Here is a 27,552-nt window from a genome sequence, read left to right as displayed (position 1 = left end):
TCTTGTCCATGTCAATGCACCCTTAGGGCGCCCACCCACTGGCGATTTTTTTTTCTTTGCGTTTTTCCTGCAGAGCAATTAGAATTGAATGTGCTCCTGTCCACTGGCGTTTTGCGTTGCGTTGCGTTTTTTAACATAGGAACTGTCAGTTGCATATGTGTCCTTATTTTTCTCCTAATGCACCCATGAAAGTCAATGGAAATTAATGGAAAAGCCGCGAAAACGCGGCAAAAAACGCCGCAAAAAACGCCGCGAAAACCGCCGCGAAAACGCAGCATTTTTCACGCACAAAGATCGCAAACGCCAGTGGGTGGGCGCCCTTAAAAGGGAGTCTGTCAGCTGGAACAAGCTGTCCAAACTGCGAGAGCAGGAGGAGCCGGGCGGACCGATATATAGTTTATAGGAAGGATTCAGTAGAACTTGTATTTCATTCATTTATATCTCTGCACATTCTGAGCTGAACAGTCCAATGGGCGGACCCATCAGTGAATGACAGCTATCTGTATGCACAGTCCAGTGGGCAGAGTTATCAGTGTTTGACAGCCATATGTATGCACAGTCCAGTGGGCAGAGCGATCAGTGATTGACAGTGATCTATATGCACAGTCTAGTGGGCGGAGCCATCAGTGATTGACAGAGATCTGGAGCACAGTCCAGTGGGCGGAGCTATCAGTGACTGACAGTGATCTGGATGCACAGTCCAGTGAGCAGAGCTATCAGTGATTGACAGCTGTGTGCACAGTCCAGTGGGCGGAGCTATCAGTGATTGACAGCTATCTGCATGCACAGTCCAGTGGGCGGAGCTATCAGTGATTGACAGCTCTGTATGTACAGTCATTCACATATCGCGGTCCTCCTGTTCTCACAGTTTTGGTGGCATCTTCCAGCTGACAGACTCCTTTTAGACAGGACTATAAAACATGTGCACAATAGCAGTATACTTAATAGCCGTGATTCACTGTCTATTGCCACCGTACAGCTAAACAATCACACGCGTTCAGCTTCCTGCCGTATAATCCTTCTGGAGTAGATACACAATGACAGTCAATTGCAGCTTTACAAAACTTATACCCAAAGATCAAGGATGCATTTACAATACTTGCCATTCATAGAAACAGACAGACAAATACAAGAAGTTAACAGACGAGGACTGAATATCTATTTTATTCATACATTTCTCGGGTATCTCTGTTACTAGAAAAGTGTGCCACCCCTTATTACTGCCATTATAACTTCTCACATTTGTACAACTTCCTGCACCTCTAGCGATTTTGCTGCAGGAAGCAGACAGCTCCGGACACTGTGCAGTGGCCTGGATTAGTACTGCAAGCTGAGTCTCATTGAATGGAAGATGTGCCTGCAATACCAACACTAGCCACTGCGTCCAGCTCCATACACTGAAACAGTGGCCCGGCAAACAGCTGATCAGTGGATGTCCCAAGTGTCATGGATGATCAGCTATTGATGACCTATCCTGAGGATAACTCCTCAATTATTTAGAGCTGGACAACTCCATTTAAAAAGGTGTTTTTTTTTTTTTTTAGATAAGTCATTGATGACTATTAATGTTAGATAGGTGGGGGGCTGACCTTACCGGAGCATATCTTTGTTTTCATTGAGCCGATATGCTCCCTGATCACACATGGAGGTTAACCTATGTTAAGGACAGACTTCCAAAGTAACAAAAAACAGTTTAAAGTATCAGGCACCCTGTCCACGGTCGTTACAGAGTATCGCTAGCCATATTCTGCTGATGACCTTAAGGGAACACTCGGTTTGGGATTTCTTGGATTTTGAAAGAAACCCAAACCCGTTTGAAACCTTGATATTTGCTTTAACTGTTATTTCTACAATGTTATTGTATGTACCGAAATGCAACTCCACACACCACCTGCCTAACGATTACCACCACACTACTACCCAAAAACCCCAGATACACTCCAGAATTACTCAGCCTCCTCCCACCCCCTCAACATGGCCACCATAATTTCACACAATGTCAAGGGATTCAATTCCCCACTCAAGAGAAGAAAAGCATTCACACAATACCTTAAAGTCAAACCCGACGTCATCTGCCTTCAAGAAACCCATTTTTCCACCACCTCTGCCCCCAGCTACCTACACCCACAATATACCAGAGTTTTCTCGTCGGTTGCGACTAAAAAACATCAAGGAGTTACAACTCTCTTACACAATTCCTTTCCCCTCATAATAGACAAAACAGAAATAGACTCCCAAGGGAGATACGTCATACTACACGGTAAGCTCAGGGAACATAAACTAGTTCTAGTAAACTCATACGCCCCTGTAAACAACCCCTACAAACTATTTACCCAAATCCCCAGAAAGCTAAGAGAGGTATCGAAAGCCTCTATATATTGGATGGGAGACTTCAACATGACCCTCTCCCCGGCCCAAGACCGATCCTCCCAAAGCCCAGACAAGTTAAGCCCATCACAAAGAACCTCGATAAATAATACATTGAAGGATCTATCAATAGCAGACTGTTGGAGGGAGATGCACGGCACGAGAAGAGGCTACACTTTTTTCTCGGCACATCGACTGGACCCTGGTATCGACCCATTTACTCCCCACACTTGCCCAGGCTACACAAATCCCATGCGCCAGGTCAGACCATGACATAGTCCTCACCCAATTTATAAACCCCGCAGCCTCTACCTAGGAAATGGAGACTCAACGAGTCTATACTGAAAGACCCCATAACGTTGGCACAAACAACAGAAAAACTGATGGAATTTCTAGCAACAAACGACAATAATACATCCGAAGCAGTCTGGGTATGGCTAGCGCATAAAGCCTACATGAGAGGCCAAATTTCCAGAATTTCCGCTATCAAAAAGAAGGAAAAAACACAAGCTCTACAAGCACTAGAAAGACGCCTCACCCTAATAGAAATAGCAAACCAGCAACGCCCTAGTATAGCCCTGACGAAAAAACATCCAGGATACTAAACTACAAATCGACCTTTTATATACTACCCAAGCAGAAAAGGCCCTCCAATGGACTCAATCAGTTTACTTCAAACTTGCCAATAAGCCTGACAAATTACTGGCATCACGCCTTAGAGCGAAAGAAAAAATTAACATAGTCCACTCCATTAGAACACAAAATGGATCAAGCTCGGCAGACCCTGATGAAATCGCTAACACGTTCCTCGAATTCTACAACAAATTATATACATATAAACCCCAAAAATCGCCCTCTGCCCCCCAAGAGTTTCTAAATAATTTAACGCTCCCACGGCTCTCAGAACATCAAAATGATCATCTTAACCAACACATCTCGGTAGAGGAAGTGGAGGAGACCATCAAATTACTGAAACCAGGTAAGGCCCCAGGCCCAGACGGCCTCACCGCCCTGTACAATAAAAAATACAACACCGTCCTCTCACAGCCCCTAACGCTTCTATAATGACATTCTACTGGGTAAAACAGTCCCTGATGAATTCCTTAAAGCCCATATAACGGTTATCCCCAAACCCAATAAAAACCATACCTCCCCAAAAAATTACAGACCTATTTCACTATTAAACATAGACTATAAGATCTTGACCAGCATATTAGCTAAACAACTAAACACATTTCTCCCCTCACTGATCCACAAAGATCAGGTAGGCTTTATTCCCTCCCGTCAGGCATCAGACAACATTAGAAAAGTCCTTAACCTCATACACATATCAAACACCAACAAAACACCACAACTAATCCTTGCCTTAGGCCTCCTTCCCACGAACGGATTTCCGCCTCGTAATTCGCGGCGAAAATCCGCTGCGTTGCCCGCAGCTATTAGGTTCTATTGAACCTAATAGCACAATGCTCACGATGCGTAATTCCACTGCGGAATTACGCACCGCGATTTCTCCCGTCCTCACCCGCAGCATGCTCTATTTTCTGCGGGTGAGGACGGGCTGTACGCACTGACGGCTTCCATTGCAGTCAATGGAAGCCGTCCGTTCACGCTATCTCCCGCTGTAACCAGCGCGTCATATGACGCCATATTACGCGGCTGGCCGCGTCACGTGACACGGCCGGCCGTGCACGTGACACGGCCGGTGACGCAGCGGTGGTGGGCGGTGACGGGCGGTGACGCGGCGGCGGTGGGCGGGGAAGCGATTTCACGCTATCTCCCGCAGGTAAGTATAGGGGCTCTGGGGGGCGCCGTGACGGGCTTCACAGCGTAATATTACGCGGCGGAGCCCGTCACGCTCGTGGGAAGGAGGCCTTAGACATCGAAAAAGCTTTCGATAGCTTATCCTGGGACTACCTATTTGCAGTCCTTAAAAAAGCAGGTATCCAAGGGAATTTCATTACAGCATTGCACGTCCTGTACTCAAACCCCTCTGCAGAATTAAAACTTCCCACCTCAGCAGTAAACAAAATACTGTGCCCAGTACTCTTCGCTTTAGCGATGGAACCCCTTGCACAAATCATTAGAAAGAACCCAAACATAATGGGGGTGACTGCAGGAAACAAAGAATATAAAGCTAGTCTATTCGCAGACGATATCCTGCTTACTCTAACCAAACCCCTCACCTCACTACCAAACCTAATGAAAGTCTTGGACACCTTTGCTGAAGTTTCAGGACTGATAGTGAATATGGGCAAAATGGAAGCCTTATTCCACAATATCCTTCCACATTCACAAAAGCTCATTGAACTAAATTTTGGATTTAATGCATGCCAACATCATATCACATACCTTGTTATCAAACTCACTCCCAAACTGGACACCTTATACAAAAAGAACTACCCCCTTGTTCGCAGAGTTGAAAGCAGACCTAAAGAAGTGGAACCATCCTTCCATTTCATGGATAGGGCGCATCAACTCTATTAAAATGAACGTCCTGCCCCGTCTACTATATTTGTTCAGATGTCTCCCCAAAGGAATCCCCCCTAAAGAACTACAAGAAATGCAAAAGGCCATATTCCAATTTATTTGGAGGAACAAACGACCCAGAATGAAACAGAAAGTTATGCACTACCACAAGAGAACCGGAGGCCTATCAGTACCCAACCTGAAAAAATATTATATCGCAGCACAATTGTCACAAATCCCCCCAATATTTGCTGGCAGGAAACGACCCCTGTGGGCAGAGGTGGAAGCTGCTCTCCTGGCCCCCTTGGACCTAGGTACCATGTTCTGGGATAAAGACTGGAAACCCACAAACATACAACACCTAGCCCCACTGACACACCACCAATTTATGATTTGGAGAAGGAACAGATTCAAATATGTCATGATGTCACCCATCCCACAACTACTACCGGTGATCCCCAATCAAGCGTTTCCCCTTAGCCTACAAGAACAAAACTTCCATTGGTGGCGAGCCAATCATATCACGACCCTACACCAGTTTATGCACTGCGGGAAACTACTACCTATGCAACAATTGATAGATAAATACTAGAGATGAGCGAATATACTCGTTTCGAGTAATTACTCGATCGAGCACCGCGATTTTCGAGTACTTCCGTACTCGGGTGAAAAGAGTCGGGGGGCGCCAGGGGGCGGGGGGAGGCGTGGCGGAGCGGGGGTAGCAGCGGGGAACAGGGGGGAGCCCTCTCTCCCTCTCCCCCCCACTCCCCGCTGCAACCCCCAACTCACCCACGGCACCCCCCGAATCTTTTCACCCGAGTACGGAAGTACTCGAAAATCGCGGCGCTCGGGCGAAAAAGTATAGTGGCCGAGTAGGTTCGCTCATCTCTAATAAATACTCAATTCCAGAAAACCTATAGTTTGAACTAAGGCAAATATATAGCTTCCTACGCTCCTTGCTGAACACTACTAACCAGCCACCCATCCCTACACCCTTTGAGAGAACCTGCCTATGGTCACCACTTCAACCGGGCATAATATCCATACTCTACGCTTCCATGAATAAACCCCCAGAAGACACTAAACTTCCCTTCATGACGCGCTGGGAGGCAGATTTGGGTATTACCCTTTCTCTACCACGATGGCATCATTGCTGCACATCCGCAACAAAAGGCAGTCATCAAGTAACCTTAGTAGAAACCGCAGTAAAAATACTCCATAGATCATATTTAGTCCCCACAACGATCAACAAATATTCCCCAACAAACCTTCCAAAATTGCTTTAGGGGATGCAATATCCTAGGTACAATCTCCCACACATGGTGGACATGCCCCACAGTAGCCGCCCTCTGGAGAAGAGTAACCAACCTTATATCCAGAGTACTGGGTAAGACGTTCCCCCTCACTCCATCCGCATGCCTCCTGGCTGACAAACCCATGGGATACAATAACCAACAACACAAACTAGCACAGCAGATCTGTATGGCAACCAAAATGTACATCGCATCCCAATGGCTGAAACCCTCCCTTTATATAGAACCAATCATAACTACGGTAGATCATCAAGAATGATGCTCTATGAAAAACTGTCAGCCATGAGGGAAGACAAAATGGACCTATTTCTCAAGACCTGGACGCCCTGGCCCACTTCACTAGATATACCAGGCCTAACTAGACCCCTTAGCTCATAAGACACCAAACCGCTAGAAGAACAAATAAAAATTGATTATAAGGGGGAGAGGGATGGGGAAAGGAAGAGGGGGCGGGAGGAGGGACATTAAAAGCACAAAAACACGCAATGGTGGATTTAAAAGACACGGAAGAGAAGAAAAACTCGAGCACTTAAACCAACCTACTATTCACATTAAGAACATGGTGGAATCCTAACCTAGAATAAATATGTTATGTTATTGTTTTATGTTTCTCACTACTATGGCACCCCCTGCGTGGGGATTCAAATAAGCTTAACGCAACAGTAATATGAAAATTCAATAAAAACTTTTGGAACTAAAATTGAAGTCCATGTTTCGGGACCCATGTGTCGTACCATTGTGTGACATATCCATGCCTTCCTATATATATTGGACACTAGTGTTAAGATATAGTGTTGGATCATTTTGACTACACCCTGTGTAAGAGTATATATAGCATTATAGCCTCGGTAATGCCATTCAGAGTCACTGCCGGGCTCAGTCGTAGTTCTGGAACAGACACCCCAAAACTTGAAGAGGAGCCCGTGGTAAGAACGAATGATTACAGATGTATCGGGGGAACCGTCTAGGCGTGAGGTGTACTTTGTGCTAATTTTACCTTTCATAGCATCATGTGTGCAAGTGCTGAACCTTTGAAGTGGAATCTACGAGATGCCCTTTCCTGCAGTTCTACCTTCCTTTAATGTCTTCCTAAATCTGCAGCATGTTTAAGCTCCCGGAGGATCACAAATCAAAGGTAGACTTGAATACCTGTTTAACTTAACTCCGCACATCAGCGCCTTCAATCCGCTATCAATCAGAAGCTGTGAATTAAAGAAGCGACGACTGCGGGCATCAGTCATTATGAATTTTAAAGAGATAACCCTTCCTCACCTCAATCTTTAGAAATACGAGAGTTGAGGGTCTACGGAGATGTGAAGTGGACCCCTGGGGGCCTCAGGCTGGCTGTGGTAAATAATAAGTAAGGATGTACTGCTGCTCATCAATTCTTTAAAGCGAGTAGAGAATAATTCTTCGTTCCTTAACTAAATGTATGATCAAAAAGTAATAAAACTACAACATTTTAAAAGGGGCGCTAACTTTATAGACAAGCTCTGCTCATCTAATAGCCCATGTGCGTCTCATCAATCTTGTAATATACTTTTATTAAACTTTTTTTTGTTTTACCATTGTAAATCAAGTTTGAAGTGGCCACCACTAGGGGTCTCCCTTCTGTGTCCTCTGCATTCCACTGTCTGTTGTTAGGTACTGAGTTTCTGTAGTAACAGGGATGCTAGGATGTGGGGTAGGGGCTATCTTCACAGGCTGCTCCCTGCACTCGCAGGCTGACAGATCTGCAGACGGTATCTGCAATCTGTGTGTGTTCATTATAGTAGGTTTACTAACAATCTGGCCAGAATGTCTTTGAATGCCTGAATCATCCTGGGGTGGGCAATCAAACACTGCCTCTTTGCTCACTGGATCAGAGACGACGCACTGCAGCATGGGTTAGTCAGGGAGGGGAAGTCAGGACAGGGAACTACTGGCAGAATGCTAGACTGCTTTCTATTATCAGGGAGGGTTTGTATATCAAAACAGCAGAAGAGAAAAATAGGGAAGACCACCTGAAAAATTAGAACTTACAAAGATGAAAGAGGGTGCAAACAGCAGCAAATGAGAGAGAGTAAGGAGAACCTGGGGTAGTCTAGAAAACCTCAGGTACACTTTAGGTAAAAAAAAAAAGAAAGAAACTTTCTTTTGGGTAAATTTACGTATAAATAACTCGCACTTTAGACACATAAGCCTAAAATCAGAGTTATTTTTATTTCTTCGGTCGCAGCGGGGCAGCTTTATAATATTCTGCTTGATATACGGCATATGTTAGGATTAACATTTTTGGAAAGATTAACATTGAAATGTGAGCCGAAGAGAAAGGTGTGAAAATGCAAATGATGGAGGCTGCTATTTCCACCTTGTAACTTGTTAAAGAGCACCTGACATCTACACCGACATCGTATTCTATGCGCTACATGGAAATTATGGCAAAAAAATGAATTCCTGTTATTATTAAAGGAATCTAAATGCATCCCTATGATGCAATCATAACGTGCGGCCTCGTCACAGAGTTTGTCGCTGTGGATTTAAAAATATAGCATTGGATGCAGTAGTATTGCTCTAAATGAAAACAATGGACACTAAATGGGGTACTGCTAGGGAAAAGTGAGATGAAAAAAGACCTGGGGGTACTAGTGGACTGTAGGCTTAACCAGAGCAGTCAATGCCAGTCAGCTGCTGCAAAAGCTAATAAAGTCTTGGGGTGCATTAGAAGAGGTATAGGGGCGAGGGACGAGAACATTATCCTCCCACTATATAAGGCACTTTTCAGGCCTCACATGAAATACTGTGCACAGTTCTGGTCACCGGTGCTCAGGAAAGATGTTACAGTACTGGACGGGGTCCAAAGAAGAGCGACTAAACTAATACATGGAATAAGAGGACTGGAATACCCAGAGAGGCTATCCAAATTGGGATAATTTACCCAGGAAAAAAGACGGCTAAGGGGCGACCAAATAACTATGTATAAATACATGAGGGGACAATACAAGGATCTCTCCCAGGATCTGTTTATACCCAGGACTGCGGCAGTAACAATAGGGTGATGAAACTTGCTTTCTTCTAGACATAGAGGATTTCTTCTAGACGTAGAGGATTTTCTCTAAGTCTAGAAGAAAGCAGGTTTCATTACCAACATATATAAGTGGGTTCTTTACTGTAAGAGCAGTGAGACTGTGGAACTCTCTGCCTGAGGACATGGTGATGGCAAAATTCATAGAGGACTAGATGTCTTTCTAGAGCACTATGATATTACCAGATATCGACATTAAATAGTCAGAAGGGTTGTTGATCTGGGGATCTCCCGACTGCCGGACTTGGAGCCAGCAAGAGACTTTTCTCTGAAGAGTGTTGACCCAGGGATTATGCTGGCTGCCATTATGGAGTCGGGAAGGAATGGTTTCCCCCAACATGAGGTAAGGTGGCTTCAACCTCACTTTTTTTTTGCCTTCCTCTGGATCAACAAGTGGGAGTGGAAACAGGCTGAACTAGAGGGACGTTTATCTTTTTTCTGCATCGCATACTATGTTACTAATGTTGTGTTACCTTGGTGAAACGTGATCATACACATTCTAGGTTAATACGGTCCATAGCGTGCCGCTGCTATGTGTCCTTCAACAGAACTATCACAGCATTGTGGCTTGTGGCTTCCAGCCTTTGGTCAAGAATCAACTGTACATATATTGAAGTGGATAGTATATGGGACTTTCAGGAAATTGATGCACAACATGGGAACTATTGGGGTACTTATGACCTAATGTGGTCAATTAATAGCAATATATGGACAAAGTGCATTAAATTGCCACTTTGCTAGAGTCCAACCCTTTGTTGTTTGTTGTAGGGAAATTCTCCCCATGATCCCAGAGTGCAGCTTAAAAGCATGTGCAAAATTTTTAGTGGATCAGTTTCAGTGTGAATCCACATTAGATGGTAAAATCCAGCGATCGTAGCGACCTCCAACGAGGCCCGATTATCGGTGCTAGACTAGAAAGGTTCAACCATATGGGGTAATCACATGTGCAAAGTATAACGAGAATGGCATGATCAAGGGAAAACATCCAGCAAAAGGGGATCCTGTAGACGGAAAACAAAACATCACCAAAAGGGGTCAGAGGAGGATGTCAGGAATCATTATGACCAAAGGCGCTGCACAGTCAAGCGCAGTCAAATACAACGCTGGTGCTCCAACTAACATCTGAATACACACATCGCCGTTCCTTAGCACGGATGGGCTATGACAGCAGACGACCGCTTCCAGCTCCAATGTGTCTAAGAGAAATAGAAAGAGAGACTCCAGCAGGCAAATAAGCAGCGGAAAAACATCACATGGTCAGATGAATTCTGATTTATGTTGCCCCATGCTAATGGGAGGTAAGAATTTGGCACAAGCGGCACGAATCAATGACCCATTCCTATCAGAGCATGCAAGTACCGTCATCTAATTTGAAGCAAGTACAAGAAGGTTCCTGTCCGCAGGGGCCAATCTTCCTACAGAACATTTTAAATACATAGTGCAATGTACGCCACAATGAATTTCTGCGGTTCTAAAGGCCAAAGGAAGTCTAATGCGCCCCTGAATGGTCTCCAATAAAGTGGCCGCTCAGTATATAATATGTTAGATATATATTTTTAAACACAAAGGCGAATTACAACTTAAGGTTTTAACTCCACACTATTCATTTCATGAAATTATCTGAAAAAAACTTGACTGATTGGTTCAGTAAAGCTGCGCAGAATATTTCCTGCTGCTGTAGGCCTCGCTGTGCTAAAGATCCACACAGCACCAAGCTAATGTGGAGTCAGTCTTGCAGCAGAAGACGTCTTGTCTCACTTGAATGCAACAAAGCGATGTTTGCACACAGATAACCGTGCGCTGCCCTCTGTAAGTAATGTTTGTATGAACCACGAGGCAGTAAAATCACCTTGTGGAAAGAAGATCAATAAGCTTTTTATAGTATCACAGATTACAAGACGCTTCAAATTTATAGAGCAGAAACAGCGTTCTGTGATTTCAGCGACAGTATAATCATTAAAGTGTAGCTGTCATTGCAGATGACTTCTCATAATGAGCTGTCGTGTTTTACATGAGGAATAACTATTTCTGGCCATTATATCACTTGTATCCTACATTTAATCACCAGTTTTTCTTCTGTGAGCCATATTTATAATTCTCAGTCTTCCCTGAGCTGGAGGGTGTAGACTACTGCTATGATGTCCCTATACACTCCACACGGGAGAGCAGGATCTCTTCTCTATCACTGAGCTGGTGGGTGTAGACTGCTGCTATGATGTCTCTATACACTCCACACAGGAGAGCAGGATCTCTTCTCTATCTCTGAGCTGGTGGGTGTAGACTGCTGCTATGTTGTCTCTATACACTCCACACAGGAACGCAGGATCTCTTCTCTATCTCTGAGCTGCTGGATGTAGACTGCTGCTATGATGTCCCTATACACTCCACACAGGAGAGCAGGATCTCTTCTCTATCTCTGAGCTGGTGGGTGTAGACTGCTGCTATGATGTCCCTATACACTGCACACATAGGAGGGAAGGATCTCTTCTCTATCTCTGAGCTGCTGGATGTAGACTGCTGCTATGATGTCCCTATACACTGCACACATAGGAGGGAAGGATCTCTTCTCTATCTCTGAGCTGCTGGATGTAGACTGCTGCTATGATGTCCCTATACACTGCACACATAGGAGGGAAGGATCTCTTCTCAATCTCTGAGCTGCTGGATGTAGACTGCTGCTATGATGTCTCTATACACTCCACACAGGAGAGCAGGATCTCTTCTCTATCTCTGAGCTGGTGGATGTAGACTGCTGCTATGATGTCTCTATGCACTCCACACAGGAGAGCAGGATCTCTTCTCTATCTCTGAGCTGGTGGATGTAGACTGCTGCTATGATGTCTCTATACACTCCACACAGGAGAGCAGGATCTCTTCTCTATCTCTGAGCTGGTGGATGTAGACTGCTGCTATGATGTCCCTATACACTGCACACAGAGGAGGGAAGGATCTCTTCTCTATCTCTGAGCGGGTGGGTGTAGACTGCTGCTATGATGTCTCTATACACTCCACACAGGAGAGCAGGATCTCTTCTCTATCTCTGAGCTGGTGGATGTAGACTGCTGCTATAATGTCTCTATACACTCCACACAGGAGAGCAGGATCTCTTCTCTATCACTGAGCTAATGGGTGTAGACTGCTGCTATGATGTCCCTATACACTCCACACAGGAGAGCAGGATCTCTTCTCTATCTCTGAGCTGGTGGATGTAGACTGCTGCTATGATGTCTCTATACACTGCACACATAGGAGGGCATGAGCTCTTCTCTATCACTGAGCTAATGGGTGTAGACTGCTGCTATGATGTCCCTATAAACTCCACACAGGAGAGCAGGATCTCTTCTCCATCTCTGAACTGGTGGATGTAGACTGCTGCTATGATGTCTCTATACACTGCTGATCACATAATGTCTATATCCTGTAATATCATAGCACTCTAGGAAGGCATCTAGTCCCTCTTAAACTCATCTATGGTTTTTGCCATCACCACGTCCTCAGGATGCCCAGAATAATGAGAGGACATTCAGAGTAACTGCTCCGCACTGTACAACTATAACACTAGAGTGTTAAGGCAGCAGAATGCAGTAAGCTGTATTCACGACCTGACCTAAGCTCTTGCTCACGACCTGAAGGTTGCAGGTTCAATCCCTGCATGGTTCAGGTAGCCGTCTCAAGGTTGACTCAGCCTTCCAGCCTTACGGTCGGTAAAATGAGTACCCAGCTTGCTTGAGGGTAATAAACTAATTACCTGAAAGCGGTGGGAATAAGTTGGCGCTATACAAACAAGTCCCTTCCCTATTACTAAACAATATATAACACTAAAATAGAGTCATCAATTCGAAAGAGTAGAGAAGATAAAAAAGGGGGAAAGGGTGGAGGCAGGGCCAATCAGTCAATTTGTCCATTCACCAGCAAATTTAGGAAATCTGAGATATGTTGGAAGGAGATGCACATAGCCCATGTTTTTAGGGATCAAGTCCTCAGCTACCAGCTCCTCCACGCATTAAATAATTCTTGAACAAACCATCCAATGGTGGATGGCGGCTCCGCCAATGACAGCTCACGCGGCTGTCCAGAAATGACGCAGCATGCCAGAGCAAAGGTACCTGGAATGATGGAAAGTAGGGCAAGTTAAGGAGATGCAACTACTGAGTTGTGTGTAACTTGTTCAGAAGACCATGTCCTAAAGTGCGAAGAGTCGGGCACTCCCAGCAGACACTTGTATCCATAAGTCTAGGGTTAAAGTCCCCAGATGTGAGACAAGCTTTTATGAGAAGAGTCTCCCCCCAGAGAAGCCTACAATAAGTAAAGGCATACATTACGTTTCTACAAGGCGAATTCAAACAGTGTAAACAAAACATGAAGAAATGCAATTGTGAAAAAAAACAATACATTAGGTTCTTGAAGAAGCTGGTCTGAAAAGGGCAGGGTAAATTATTAAGAGGGATTCTCTCTCTAAAAGACAATGGCTCCTTCACGGACTGCTCCCAATGGGGTGAGAAGAAAAATACAAGGAAGGACTAGGCTAACAGCGGCCTGGTACACATAGAGGATTCCTGGGATGTCTTATATAGTTTATACATACAAGTCCTTGAGGAACTATGCAGAAACCAGGGTGTCTGATTATTAGTAGGGAGAGAGGGTTCATGATGAGCAGATCCGGCATCTCTCACAGAACCCAATGGGATAAGAGAAGTAAGCAGGGCAAGGATATCTTAAGAAGCTGGGCTAACCACCAGTAAAGCTTCCGCTGGTCCACCCCTTCCTCTCACTCTCCTCCGCGGTTCCTGTTGTGGGTGCGGTGGGGTATCAGAAGATAGTAGGGGAGAAAAAGCAGGCCGCTCTGGAAGAGTGATCATTAGGGGGCTGAGGGCAGTTGAGAAAGCAAGAAGGTCTTGTGGATGGCAAAGTTCCTCCATGTGGCCCTCATGTCGAACTTGCAAACGCAGAGGAATCCCTAGCTGTAGCCAGATTATGTTGATGGAGCTCCTCAAGAAGAGGCCTTAAAGCCCTTTGCTTTTAAAGTGTAAGAGGTCTGGCAGCCATTGTAGTTGTAATCCTTGGAATAGCACAGTGCGTCACTCCCGCGTCTTGCTCATAATGAATTCCTTCATCTACTATCTGTGAATGCGGCAAATAACATTTTGAGGGTGGTCTGGATCTGCGGATCTGTGACCTAGGGAACAATGGAGACTGTCCATCTCCAGAGGGGTAATTCAGAGGCATTTCAAGGAGGTTGTTTTAAACCATACACTCCGCAGACGAAATCCGCGCTCCTAGTTGTTGAATCTCTGAGTTTAGTTCTGTTTCATAGTAAAACTCTGAATGTGTAATGTAAGATTCCATATCTTCTCCTGTTGGTGTGGATCTAAGCTGGGCACTCCATTCCCTCAGTTCAGTAATGGCGCTGCCTTGCTGCAGAGACATAGGGGAGGTTGGCCTATGCATAGACAGTGCAGGTGAAGCAAGAGGACTGCTATCATCCATCATAGGGGGTATTACACCTTGTGCAGGGGAGAGTGGGTGGAATAGTGTTCCTTGGGCTGCATCCTGAGTTGGAGAAGAAAATGCATGACTAGCAGTCGGAGCGGCCACAGAAAAGACCTGAGAGCCAGGCAATGTCTCACCTCAATCCAACAGGTCCCTTTGTTCAGTGAGGGAGCTCCGGCTGTTGGCAGCACATGTAGAGAGCGCCACCACTCCAGGCACCATTATCAGAGGTAGGCACTGCAGTAGCGGTATCTGTGTCAGTTCCGGTGTCATCCACATCATAGATGTGATGAACTACTTGGCAATGGGTTCAGGTCTGCATTGCTGGAGCAGCGTGCTAGGAGTCCGGTGAGGAGCCACCAGCTAGATACCACCCAATTCCCAGTGCTATAGGCGACCTTGTCTGGGCTCTGGAACGGCGGTGAAAGCACCCTTTTTTTTTATTGTTGTCCATTTGTGATAGTTAGGCTGCCTTGTAAGGTTTGGGATCAGGATGACCAGCTATCTCAGGGCAGGAGCAGAGGAGAACAACCTCACCCCGCCATAACCAGGCCGTAACCCGCTGAATTTAATTTAAAAATGGGACCAAATAGCATGCTGCTCTATGAAGTCCTATAAGAATTTGGAAACTGAATGAACCCCATTATAATCAAGGGGTCTGTTCAGCGCCATTTGGTTCCATCATAAGACAGACCCATTCAGCTAGGTAATTGAGTTTTCAACCCCACCAAAAACAGGAGAAAAACAGAACCCCTGAACGCTGACGTGAATGGACCCTAATCGAGAATGAATGTTCAATACAGAAGAGAGGGGAGAGGTGCCTGATAAGAGGAGAAAGAAGTGTTTTTCCGTAACAAGATATACTACAAAGGTTTCTTATATTCGCTTTCAGTATTGATTTATGGAAAAAAATGAAATGCCAGTGACTTTAATATTAATATTCTCATATGAGAAAAAATGATTTTTTTTAAGTAAAAAAAAAATAAATCAATGATAATTCCTAAAAGTCAAATCAATAATGCTCCGCTCTTTGCAACATGATATAAATATGTTCTGTTGGTGAGTAAAGGACGAGATGAACAGAAGTATATAGGAGCTCTCTGCACACGGTAAGAGCTGCTCAGACAGATACATCAATCGCTACCTGATTACTGAGTAGGTGAAGACCTACTTAAGGACGCAGACTGTGATTGCGCCTTTGTGAGACCATTTGATAACTACTTCCGTACCTGAAAAGAAACAGAGCAACGATTGATGTGCCTCTCGGGGTTCTCCATAGTCGATGAACACAATCAGACATAACTCCTCGAAGCTTTCCTATAGACCCAGAACTATAAGGAGATTATATCAGAGGAGCGGAGACATAACACTGCCTGAGATCCCTCATCCACAAATTTAGGATATGTGCAGAATAACTGTATGGAATATCCGCAGCATTTACAGTACAAGCCACGTGGATGAGAACTAAGGCCGGGTTCACACTGACGATAGCCTTTCTTGCGATGCGAGAGTGAGTGGAAACGCATGATAATGAAACCAATGATTTTTAATGGTTTCATTCTCATTTGCGATGTCTTCACTCAACCTTCGCAGCGCTAAGAAAAAATCTGCGCTATTGCCCATTGTTTTCAATGTGAGCTGCACTTACAATACCAACTTGGGCCACTGCACCATGGACAGCGCTATCTGATTTCAGCACTATCCAAAATAACAGAAGGCCGGAAAACAACTGATCGGTGGGGGTCTCAAGAGGCGGATTCCTACCAATCCACTATTGATGGTCTATCCTGAGGATAGGTGATCATAGTAAAGTCACGACCAATCCTTTGGGCTTTCCCATTTAAAATATTTATCCCCTATCCACAGGGAATATATGATTGTGCACATGCTTAACCGCTGATGCATTCACCTCTATGAGGTAGGAGTTTGTAGGAACAGACTAGACACAGGGTTTGATATCAGTCTGTAACTATGGTGACGATTAGATTAGCATAGGAGCTGTAAACACAAAACGGTAGACTATATGCAAAGCTGCTTATGGTTTCCTAGATAACAGAGGCGGACATCTGAAATTCACAAACTGTGCCGAGGTTGTCCAGGATTAGAGAAACACTGCTTTCTTCCACAAACAGAGCCTCACACGTCCGTGGGTTAGGTCTAGTATTAAAGTTCAACACTATTGAAGTGATTGTGGCTAAGCTGCAATACCACGCACAACCTGTAGACAAGACTGGTGCTGTTTTAGGAAAAAAGGAGCTATGTTCTTCTAATGCTGGACAACCTCTTTAAAGCACCCCCTTCAGTCCTGGAGAAACAAAGATGGCCGCACTGCTTTTCTGACTATCTGATGCACACTGTACTAAGAATGTTTCTGGTAGTCTAAGACAGGGGTCCCCAACCACTGGTCCGCAGAACAGGACCGCGGCTGGACGGAGGACGAAGGGGGGAGACCGAGACCGTGGTCAGCTTGTGGGCCGGTGGGGACACACAAACAGCATGATCGCCTACATGCAGCCCGGCAGTAAACACTCAGAGCGCCGAACGGGAGGCTACGCAGAGGCACGCTCACACTGACACCATGGATGCCTAGGGATGCCGGGGCTGAGAGCGAACATGGCAGGGAGCCCGCACAGACGGCAGGCCCGACAGTGACAGTGGCGGGGCCGACACTGAAAGCAGGGGGCATGCCTTGGAGGCCGCACACACGCAAGTCCCAAGAGAGTGACTGCGGGGACAATTGCAGGAAGGCCGCACACACGCTGGTGCTTACAGTGTCGCCGGGGGACATTGCAGGGAAGACGTCGCTGACAGTCAGAAGTCCGTAAGTAAGTGCCAAACAGCTGATCGGAAGCTTGACAGGGGGCGTAATCCCAAGCAATGCCAGGTCAGCCCCTAGCTTCCGGTGGCATCAAGATACAACAGTACCAGTGTGCTCTGCAGCGGCTCAGAGCACACTGTGTGGGCTGGCCTCAGTAGACGCGGCCCCGGCTGAGAACATTATGCGGGGCATGCCAGTGCAGAGAGACCTCAGTGACGCGGCTCCCGGCACAGCACATTATGTGGAGCGGAGCGGCGATCTAGCCACAGTGTCGTGGCTCTTGGCGGGGACCTGGTCTACAGCACTGTATACAGAGGTCCCGCCAGCACCCTCCAGTCTACAGCGCTGTTTGGTGTATAGCACTGCTAAGTAGCGCTGCATAACCCCACCACCCCTATATGACCAAAGCCCCACCCCTGCCCCACTCCCACTCCGCCCTGCCGGACCATGGAAAAATGGTCTTGCTTGAAACCAATTCCTGGTGCAAAAAAGGTTGGGGACCACTGGTCTAAGACACTGCACATTGCTCTAACTGGCCAGTGCTGGTCATGTGAGCCACACTGGCCAATCAAAGAAGTGTGTTAGATTAAAGATGCAACTAACGCACGGTGTGCATCAGGTAGTCACAAATGTTGTGCGTCTTTCTTTGTCTATCCAGGCCGGATGGTCGCTCCAAATTTCTTAGGCAGATAGCGGCAGTAATGTTTGCAATGTAGGATGGCTGCAGCAGTGGTGGCAGCGGCACAAAGCACTTCCCCGTTACTGTATCCAGCAACCACCGATTCACATGGTATAAAACGTGCATGACAAATATCACATCAATTTAGACTCAGCAGTACGTTTCTCTCCCAATCGCCCCTGTATGACCCGGGCCGTCACCTGAGAAATCTGTGCGTTTCGTTACTTAGCGTTTCAATTACAAACTTTATAGAATCGTTAGCAACAATATTGTCTCAGCGCTCGTGACAGGAAGGCGTCTTATTGAAGATTCATTAAATAATACCGTATTGATGGAGCAAATGCATCTCTGGTCAGATCGGGTTAATATCCTGCTGTGATCATCATACAAAAGACACAATTTAGAGAGAAAGGGAATAAAAAAGCTATAGTTATTCATTTTATAGAAGTGTGGAATTTCTTCCTTGGTCGCCCGTCTATGCAGCTGTAGGAGACAAAACAGGGAAATTGAACAAAGTCACTGAAAGGCCACGAGAGACTCTGCTCTGACCAGCTGAAGGCCACGAGAGATTCTGCTATGACCAGCTCAAGGCCACAAGAGACTCTGCTCTGACCAGCTCAAGGCCACGTGAGACTCTGCTCTGACCAGCTCAAGGCCACGTGAGACTCTGCTCTGACCAGCTCAAGGCCACGTGAGACTCTGCTCTGACCAGCTCAAGGCCACGTGAGACTCTGCTCTGACCAGCTCAAGGCCACGTGAGACTCTGCTCTGACCAGCTCAAGGCCACGTGAGACTCTGCTCTGACCAGCTCAAGGCCACGTGAGACTCTGCTCTGACCAGCTCAAGGCCACGTGAGACTCTGCTCTGACCAGCTCAAGGCCACGTGAGACTCTGCTCTGACCAGCTCAAGGCCACGTGAGACTCTGCTCTGACCAGCTCAAGGCCACGTGAGACTCTGCTCTGACCAGCTCAAGGCCACGTGAGACTCTGCTCTGACCAGCTCAAGGCCACGTGAGACTCTGCTCTGACCAGCTCAAGGCCACGTGAGACTCTGCTCTGACCAGCTCAAGGCCACGTGAGACTCTGCTCTGACCAGCTCAAGGCCACGTGAGACTCTGCTCTGACCAGCTCAAGGCCACGTGAGACTCTGCTCTGACCAGCTCAAGGCCACGTGAGACTCTGCTCTGACCAGCTCAAGGCCACGTGAGACTCTGCTCTGACCAGCTCAAGGCCACGTGAGACTCTGCTCTGACCAGCTCAAGGCCACGTGAGACTCTGCTCTGACCAGCTCAAGGCCACGTGAGACTCTGCTCTGACCAGCTCAAGGCCACGTGAGACTCTGCTCTGACCAGCTCAAGGCCACGTGAGACTCTGCTCTGACCAGCTCAAGGCCACGTGAGACTCTGCTCTGACCAGCTCAAGGCCACGTGAGACTCTGCTCTGACCAGCTCAAGGCCACGTGAGACTCTGCTCTGACCAGCTGTAATACTAGGAGAATAGAACCCATTGAAAGATGTCAATGGATTGGTACAAATTTCTGTATTTCAAATTATTGTTTGTCCGATTACCGGGCATAAATTACAAACATGGCCGACTCCTCTCTGGATGATGACATCTGTCATCGGTCAGTTATAAAGATTATTCAAAATCGTCCATTTTTATCAGCTTTAGGGCTCCTTTACACTAGGGATTGTGATATTGCCACAAGAAAATTATGGTAAAATCGCGACTTTTTTCCTATGAATTTTGAGCACCAGCACTGCTATTTCTCACTAAAACATCACTGCCGCTCGCAATTTTCTCACGCGACTTTGCCGCAATTTTTCAATGCGAAGGTCAATAGGACTTTCTAATAATCATTGGCGATTGAGCGCAGTTTTACATTGCCCAATAATTGGGCAAATAAGCATTCTAACCAACATTCAGGTCCAGTTGTCAACGCGTGTAAAAGGGCCTTTACCTTCAGGGCTCACACACGCACCATATTTGCAGTACCACATAAAGTCCCTGCGGCTAGGTGAAATATAAATATAATCACCTTTATATTGTGCCAACATTCTCTGCAGCACTTTACAAATCAGAGAACAGGCAAAATTAGACATTGAAGAGTGACAAGTAATTAATTCACACAAGTGGAACAAGGGTGCTGCTGGCAGAACTTACAGGGTAGGTTAGTATGCCTACCATGGTGATTTACGTTCTTGCAGTAGAACCACATGGGTACAGTCTGGGTACTGTAGTTGTAATATGGGCATTAACACTGCCATATGAGAGTAACACAATGCATTGTTTGCTCTTCGGATTTATGATAATGTTGTTTTCCTGTTGTTTATTACTAGAAAAGTTTAAGAAAATTCACAGGTTGAACTACCACTTGAGACCACGTGGATCCAGAAGAAGGCTCAAAAACAACACAATCGTTGTACGGTAAATGTCAATCTGTTCCAGTGAAAGAGGCAAATCAAACCTTCATTTTCTGACTCCAGATATGGCGAAATACATGATGATATTCTGTATTTCTGCACCTAATACCCAATCAAACGCAGATAAAGCCAGAAGGCGGCACAGATCCCTATCCAATCCCTTCTTACAATCACACTAAAGTACAAAAGCCGCTCGCTGTCTGAAGTCCTGCGCGGTCTATTCCGTGACTGCTGGCATTACTTGTCTCATAGTACAAATCAATGTACGCCTCAGTGAACAAAGACTCGTTTTATGTCTCCAGCATGACGGAGATTGAATAAATAAACAGGTAGAGCATATCAACAAACCCACAGAAGTCACATGTGCCACGTCACCCAGTGGGCATGTTTACCAGGGCATTCTAAAAGAGACAATGTGAAATATACCACCTAGGTCACAATGTTCAGTCTCCCCGTGGGCATGTTTACCAGGGCATGCTACAGAAGGACAGTATAATTTACCACTCCGTCTTACATGGTGCCACATCAAATAGTGGGCATGTTAAAGGAACCCTCTAGTTTGGCAAAAAAATTAGTTCCGATTCCAACCGCTGCAGGGGGAACATTATCTGAGCTTCTTCTCTGCTGTCTATCCAGTCTGCTGGTTTTGGGTCTTGTCTTTGGCCATCCAAGTTGGCCGACACAATCTTCAGACTACCTAACTCCTATAATACATTAGTATGGTTACGACTATCAATGCACTATAACTGCTCTCTGATTGGTCAGTGCTGCTCACATGATCAGCAGAGTATGCATTATTTAAATAAAGAGTTTTGGCAGCCTAGAAATAAGTGGGCAGCTCCAAAAGACATGTAAAACAGCTACAAAAATCCTAGCAGTCTAAGGTGGGAAACTAGATGCCTTCACCGACAAATGGAACATATGGCTTAAGCATTATCATCCGTTAATCTAAAAACTCAACCCCTCCCCCCTACACCTCCATCCATCAATACCCCAAAGCTCTAGAACTATCAAAATGGTTTACACTGGTTAAGGCCCCCTGTCCACGGGCATTGCGGTAGCTGCCGCCCGGGAGCAGGAGCTGCAGACGGATCTCCGCGGTCAGCCTAATCTGATAGCTAGGCTGACCGCTGCGAATTGCCAGCCGCAAGTGGAGAATCGCAATAATTCTCCGCTCGTGGACACGGGCCGGCACTTTCCATAGCAATGCTATGGAAAGCTTCAGACAGCGTAATTCGCTAGTGGTTTACCGCCGGCAAAATCACTGCTGTGGACAGGGGGCCTTAGTGTTATTCTATGGTATTAATACAATAATCTGAACATTACAGGCTACAATTAAACTTATGTAAAAAATCAGCGTCCTCGGACCGAATGCCGTATCAGAATGTAGAATTCATACTTTGTAATTAATACTGATGACCGCAACCATAATTACACCTGTAGGTTATTGAAAATACCAATAAAAATCATTGGTAAGAAAATTGTGTCAGCTATCCTGGACTGACGAAAACTGGGACCGAGAACAGTGGATCGTACAGACGCCAGAGAACAACAACTGCAGGTAATGAACCCCCAACCCTCCAGTCCCAAAATCAAAAGGTCACTTTAACAAAGCATTCTACAAAAGGACAGTGAAAAATATACCCCTCAGTGTTACTGGTGCCACATCTTACCATTGAGCGGGCACGTTAGCAGGATCTTCCACCAAAGGACAGTATAAAACATGCCCCGTCATGCCGCATGTCACACCGTTGGCATATTTACAAGGTCATTCTACAAAAGGACAGCAAAATATACACCCATGTCACATGATCTAGAAGGCATTTTCACGAGGGAATTCTACAAAGGGAAAGCAAAATATATGTTCCCCCCCTCCAGCCAAGCATAAGCATGTCATAAGGTGCATATAGTCAGAGTGGGCAGGGCAGGAAAAAAAATGCCCCTTATGTACCACCATTGTCACACCATGGGTTTATTTACCAGGGAATTGTGCAACTGGACAGTATAGAATATACCACCCGTATCACATGGTATAAAGTCAAGTCTCGCAGTGAGCATTCTACAAAAGTACAACCCCACCCCTCACCCCTCCACGTCACACCCTGCAGTGGGCGTATTTACCGGACCATTCTAAAAAGGAAAAGCATAAAGAATACCCCCTATGTCACATGCTGCAGTGTTACACAGCGGGAGAAGTACGACACGGTGCACCATAGAGCAGTATGTACTGAACAAGATGAAAACGGATGATGAGATTGTGCAGACGTAGACACAACTCTGGTGAAGGCGTAAATGCAATCCTAAGGCGCTACATTCCCCCAGGACTCAAACAGCCCTTGTGCTGTTCGGATGTAAGTATATAAAGGTGAAGATTGAAGCGCACTGACTGCGCTGATTCAGGATCTGCGGTGCCACACACCGATTGGAGGAACCCTGGTCTTCACGCTTTAACCCCTCCAATAGTGATATGGGCTTCACTGCGGAGTCCCTGGGCCGTTACCCAAAAGTGGCCCCAGTAATGCGGCAGCTAATGGTACAATAGACCAGGGTGTGGTACCTGAGCTTGTGAACAGAGGAGTAGTCAGATCAGTTCGGGTCGGCAGTGCAACTTCAGGACAAGGAAGAAGTTGGACTTCGGGACATACAGAGTAGGTTCACCATGGTACAACAGGCCCGAGGTTGGGGTAGGGAGGAAAATGGTCCATACAACAAGCCGACGTCAGGAGTGGAGAATGCAGAGAAGTCAGGAACAGCCAAAAACTCTTTCCTTAGGGGGAGATGGCTGATATATCCAGGAATACGTTATGATTGGTAGGGGAACATTTACCATGGTGCGCGCCGATCCTTTAAGAGCTCGGGCATGAGCGATCGCACCTTCTGGGCTGCCGACAGACAGGATAGACACTGGAGCTAGGAGTCTGTAGGAGCGAGGAGCAAGACGCACGCCGTGGCCACCAGCATGGGAAGACGAGGCAAGCTGTAACATGCCGCATAGATGAACAGATACTTGGACAACCAAGATGGAGTAGGTAGTTAAAATATACTTTATCGGACAATGCGTTTCTGGACAAACAGCTCCTCTTATCCGGTCCCGTCAACAGGACTGGCTGGAACCAGCTGAAGCTGATGAAAGGAGCCGTTTGGTCCAGAAACAAGTTTTCCAAAAAAGGGCTCAGTCAGACAGGCGTTTTTTTTGTGCACATGTTTTTACGCATAACACATGCGCACCAAAATTCACCTAAGTTAAGCGGGCATCACGCTGAAAAAAAACACACTTGGCTGCGTTCAAAATTTGCACATAAAGTGCGGTGCCTGCTATCCACTGCTGCGGCTGTGACAGCTGCAGCAGGGGATTCCTTGGATGTGAAACCCCTGGATGCTTTCACATCCACGGCTCCACCTTGTGGTCAATAGGGCCGGCGGCGGCGGTCCCATTGACATACAGAGAACATCGCGATCCTCTGCCACATCTGTGGCTGAGGATTTCTTCATCTCATGACAGTATGTGTCTTTACGTTCACCAGTGCGCAGCGTATATTCGCATGCATGATATTTTGACATGATTGAGTCCCGATCTCAATTAGCATATTTAAAGCCATTCACATGGGGTGCTGCTGCGTGAATGTTAAAAAATACGCAGAAGGGCTGGCAGAAATCCTCGGTCCTCTTTTCCGCAGGGTAACTCCCCCCCCCTCCCTTTTTTCCAGCAGCTATAGACGTTTATGGGAGCTTCCTGTGTATTACAGCAAAATATAGGTCAAGATCAATCTTTTTACGCACCCTACAAATATACGGCCGAGAAGCCATTTAAATCCTGCGCTTCGGATGGTTGCGTTTTAGGTGCATTTTTTAATGCACCAAAATAATGCCGGAAATACGGTTGTGTGAATAATCCCTCAGGGCTCAGTCACACGGGCGTTTGTACACGCGTCTGTCAGTTGCATTTGCGTTTCGCATCTATATAGAACCAATGCTTTTCAATGGGAGCGGTTACATGTGCGAATTTTACATGCACACAAACGGCGAAAATTATAGGACACAACAATTTGCAGAACGCGGCTATCTGCGTTCTGCGTTTTAATATTGCGCACAAACGCATTTTTTGAAGATACCTGCGATTTTTATTTTTTGACCACACCGCACTGTACTCCCGTCATGGAGCTCGATGAAAAGGTTCCGGATGCTCAAAGATTCATGCGCATTTTGATGCGCTCTCGATATACTCAGGTCAGACAGGCGTTTTACCGGGCGTGAATAAACGCTGCTAGGTGCAGATTTTCGCCGTGACGCCCTCTTTAGTCATGCGATTTTTTAAAACGCATCAGTTATGTGCACAAAAATTTGCGCGACAAAACGCCTGTGTGACCGAGCCCTTGGGTTGTACTTACACGGCCAATTTTCACACTCAAGCTCTGCGCATTGCAAGACGCTCCGAGCTCCCACCTGACTAGAACATGCTATTTTCAATGGGTTCATTTATAGGAAAGATTTTTTGCTTGATAATGAGAGATTTAAAAACGCAGCGCGTCTTATTTTTGGGTAACGAGGCTGCAAGAATCGCCCAGTAAGTTGTATAGGGGCCAAAAAAACTATAATCCCGCTCACATGTAAATGCGATTTTCATGCGAGTGCAATGTAATGTATTTTTTTCCCATTTTAAACATGGGAACCACCGACTGAATAACCCAAGTGCACCTGATGCATATCACGCATGCTTGAAAATTAAAGCTAAATAAATGCAATAAATCGGTCTGATTTTCTTAGACATATCGCACTCCCCCATAGCCTAATATGCCCTGTAGTGCGCAGGTTGACCAAGATATTCCGTGAAAGGATAGAAAACATACCCCCCTATAGCACAATGTGCCATACGACACAGTAGGAACGTTCAATGGGACATTCTACAAAGAAACGGTGTAAAATACACCCTCTGTGATGCCATGTGATATATCGGGCATATTTACCAGGTCATTGTGGAATGGGAAAGTATGAAATATATATATATATACACACACACATATGTGTGTGCGTGTGTTCCCACTATGTTCTATTAGATTTAGAGTGCATCAATAGCAGAACGTCCTATACAAAGAACTCCACAAGAGGCAGACGCTATACACCGCCGAGCGCACTACAAGTGGAACAGAAGAGACACATCTAAACCTCTGCAAATGGCACTGGGTGGCGGACACTCCCTGTATACACAGAAAACAATGTGCAGAGAGTGTGGGAACGCAAACAGCCTCGCAATATCAAATTAGAAGGCATATTAATACACTGACAATTGCTTTATTGCGCAAAAAGCGGAGGCAGCCATGAAGCGAGATGAATAAATAGTATTGTAATGTTGCAATAATAGGAGTTGTCGTTTGGAGAACCTTATTGCTTTTGATAGGACACCATCGCTTCTTTGCGCCCTTATGTCACTAATACAGCATGTATAAAGCGGAATACCCCACACCATATTCTGCTACTGCGGGAAACCACAGTTTTGCTAAAACCTGTAAAATTCAAGAATTTAAAATTGTTGCATATGTATGCCACTCAGCTCCAAGGGGGGAAAAGTTCTAAAGGGGATGACATCAGGATATCTTGAAATATTCCTCTTTAGGTCAAAGAACAGTATATAAAACTCAATATGTAAAGCTAGAGAGCCTCAACAATTCAATCTATATATCATATAAGCCATCTCACAGCTCCTCACAGGTGTATATATGCGCCCGTAATACGAACAAGTGGTCTGGCCTGCGGTTTACTGACCCCAACTAACAGCAGAAGTGGGATCAGTGATGCTGTGGGTTCGAGTTGGTAGGCATGGGGTCGCACTGGGACACTCATCCGTGCCGGTAATACATTCATGGGAAACTAGACTATTTCTTAATCGGTTCTCCCTGCTCAGTTTTCTGCTTTTGCACCTGTGACTTTCTGTGCCAGATTAGAAAACGTTTTCTGTCTTTTGCAGCATGAATGTCTGCCGTCTCCGACACAAAGTAACAATTCTTCCACTAGAGAAGAAGTGAAACAAAACAAAACCTCTTCCACCTGCTGTAAACTTAATACAAAGTCTCCAACACAAGTAGATATTGCTAAGGGACCTTTCACAGAATCGGTCCACACGGAAATTTCTGTGTCACAATGTTATGTGTCTTTACTTCAAAATCGCAAGATTAAATTCCACAGCGTTCTGCTGCGGAATTAATGACATCTTGCGGAATTGGTGATGCCGATTTCCAACATTTTGCATTTAAAGTCTGCATTTTAAAAAAAACACAAAAAAAATTCCGCAGAATGCATTCCACAGTTAAAAACGCAGTAAAATTGTCCGCTGCGACCTGCGGACAATTCTGTCCTGTGTGAGAGGTCCCTAAAAGTGAAACATATGCTGCGCAAGAAGCTTAGAAAGAAGTTCCTACAGGTGTAAGAGCACCACAATGCCCAGCATGCTGATACCTGAGGCTCCACAGGTTCACTGAAATGTGTCGCTACCCGCAGTTACGTATCGTCAGCTGTACTTACCGGAGATGACCTAGTCGGGATCACCTGAGTCGTGCCGGGCACATGAGCACAAAACAACTCACAAAGCCTGTAATGATCCCTGCCAAAAAAAAGCCTCTCCCATATCTAGGCTGTGCGCTGCCGCGGGTGACATGAATGCTGCCTGTATCTACACAAGGCTTTTCACTCCCCTCCTTATTAACCCCTTCAATGCCACAAGGAAGGGCACCGGTGATGAATACACATAATGGGAGAGAATTCTATCACAGGTCGATCTGAAGAACGGAGTAAGCAGCGTGCGCCAAAGTTATGTGTTTTAGACACTTTTCACTTGCAGGTTTTGAAAAGCATCTCAAATAAAGGAGCAAGACCTGGGCTAGGTTCACACAGGATGGATTTGCCACAGAACTTCACTGCGGCAAATCAGTCTGCGG

At 45.8% G+C, this 27,552-nt stretch overlaps 1 protein-coding gene across 3 annotated transcripts in view; it reads right to left on the bottom strand.

Annotated features, from left to right (window-relative positions):
• The window catches only part of SHANK2 (SH3 and multiple ankyrin repeat domains 2), a 391,791-nt gene extending 364,559 nt beyond the window's left edge, over positions 1-27,232 (bottom strand). For all 3 annotated transcript variants that reach the window (XM_066583524.1, XM_066583525.1, XM_066583526.1), the window contains exon 1: positions 27,140-27,232. The gene's annotated coding sequence lies outside the window, so the exon portion shown is untranslated. The remainder of the gene's footprint in view (positions 1-27,139) is intronic.
• Positions 27,233-27,552: the final 320 nt, after the last annotated feature.

The sequence above is a fragment of the Eleutherodactylus coqui genome, chromosome 11 (genome assembly GCF_035609145.1).
Source record: "Eleutherodactylus coqui strain aEleCoq1 chromosome 11, aEleCoq1.hap1, whole genome shotgun sequence".
NCBI lineage: Eukaryota > Metazoa > Chordata > Amphibia > Anura > Eleutherodactylidae > Eleutherodactylus > Eleutherodactylus coqui.
Note: the sequence above shows the minus strand (reverse complement) of the source record. Positions and strands in the feature narration are given on the sequence as shown.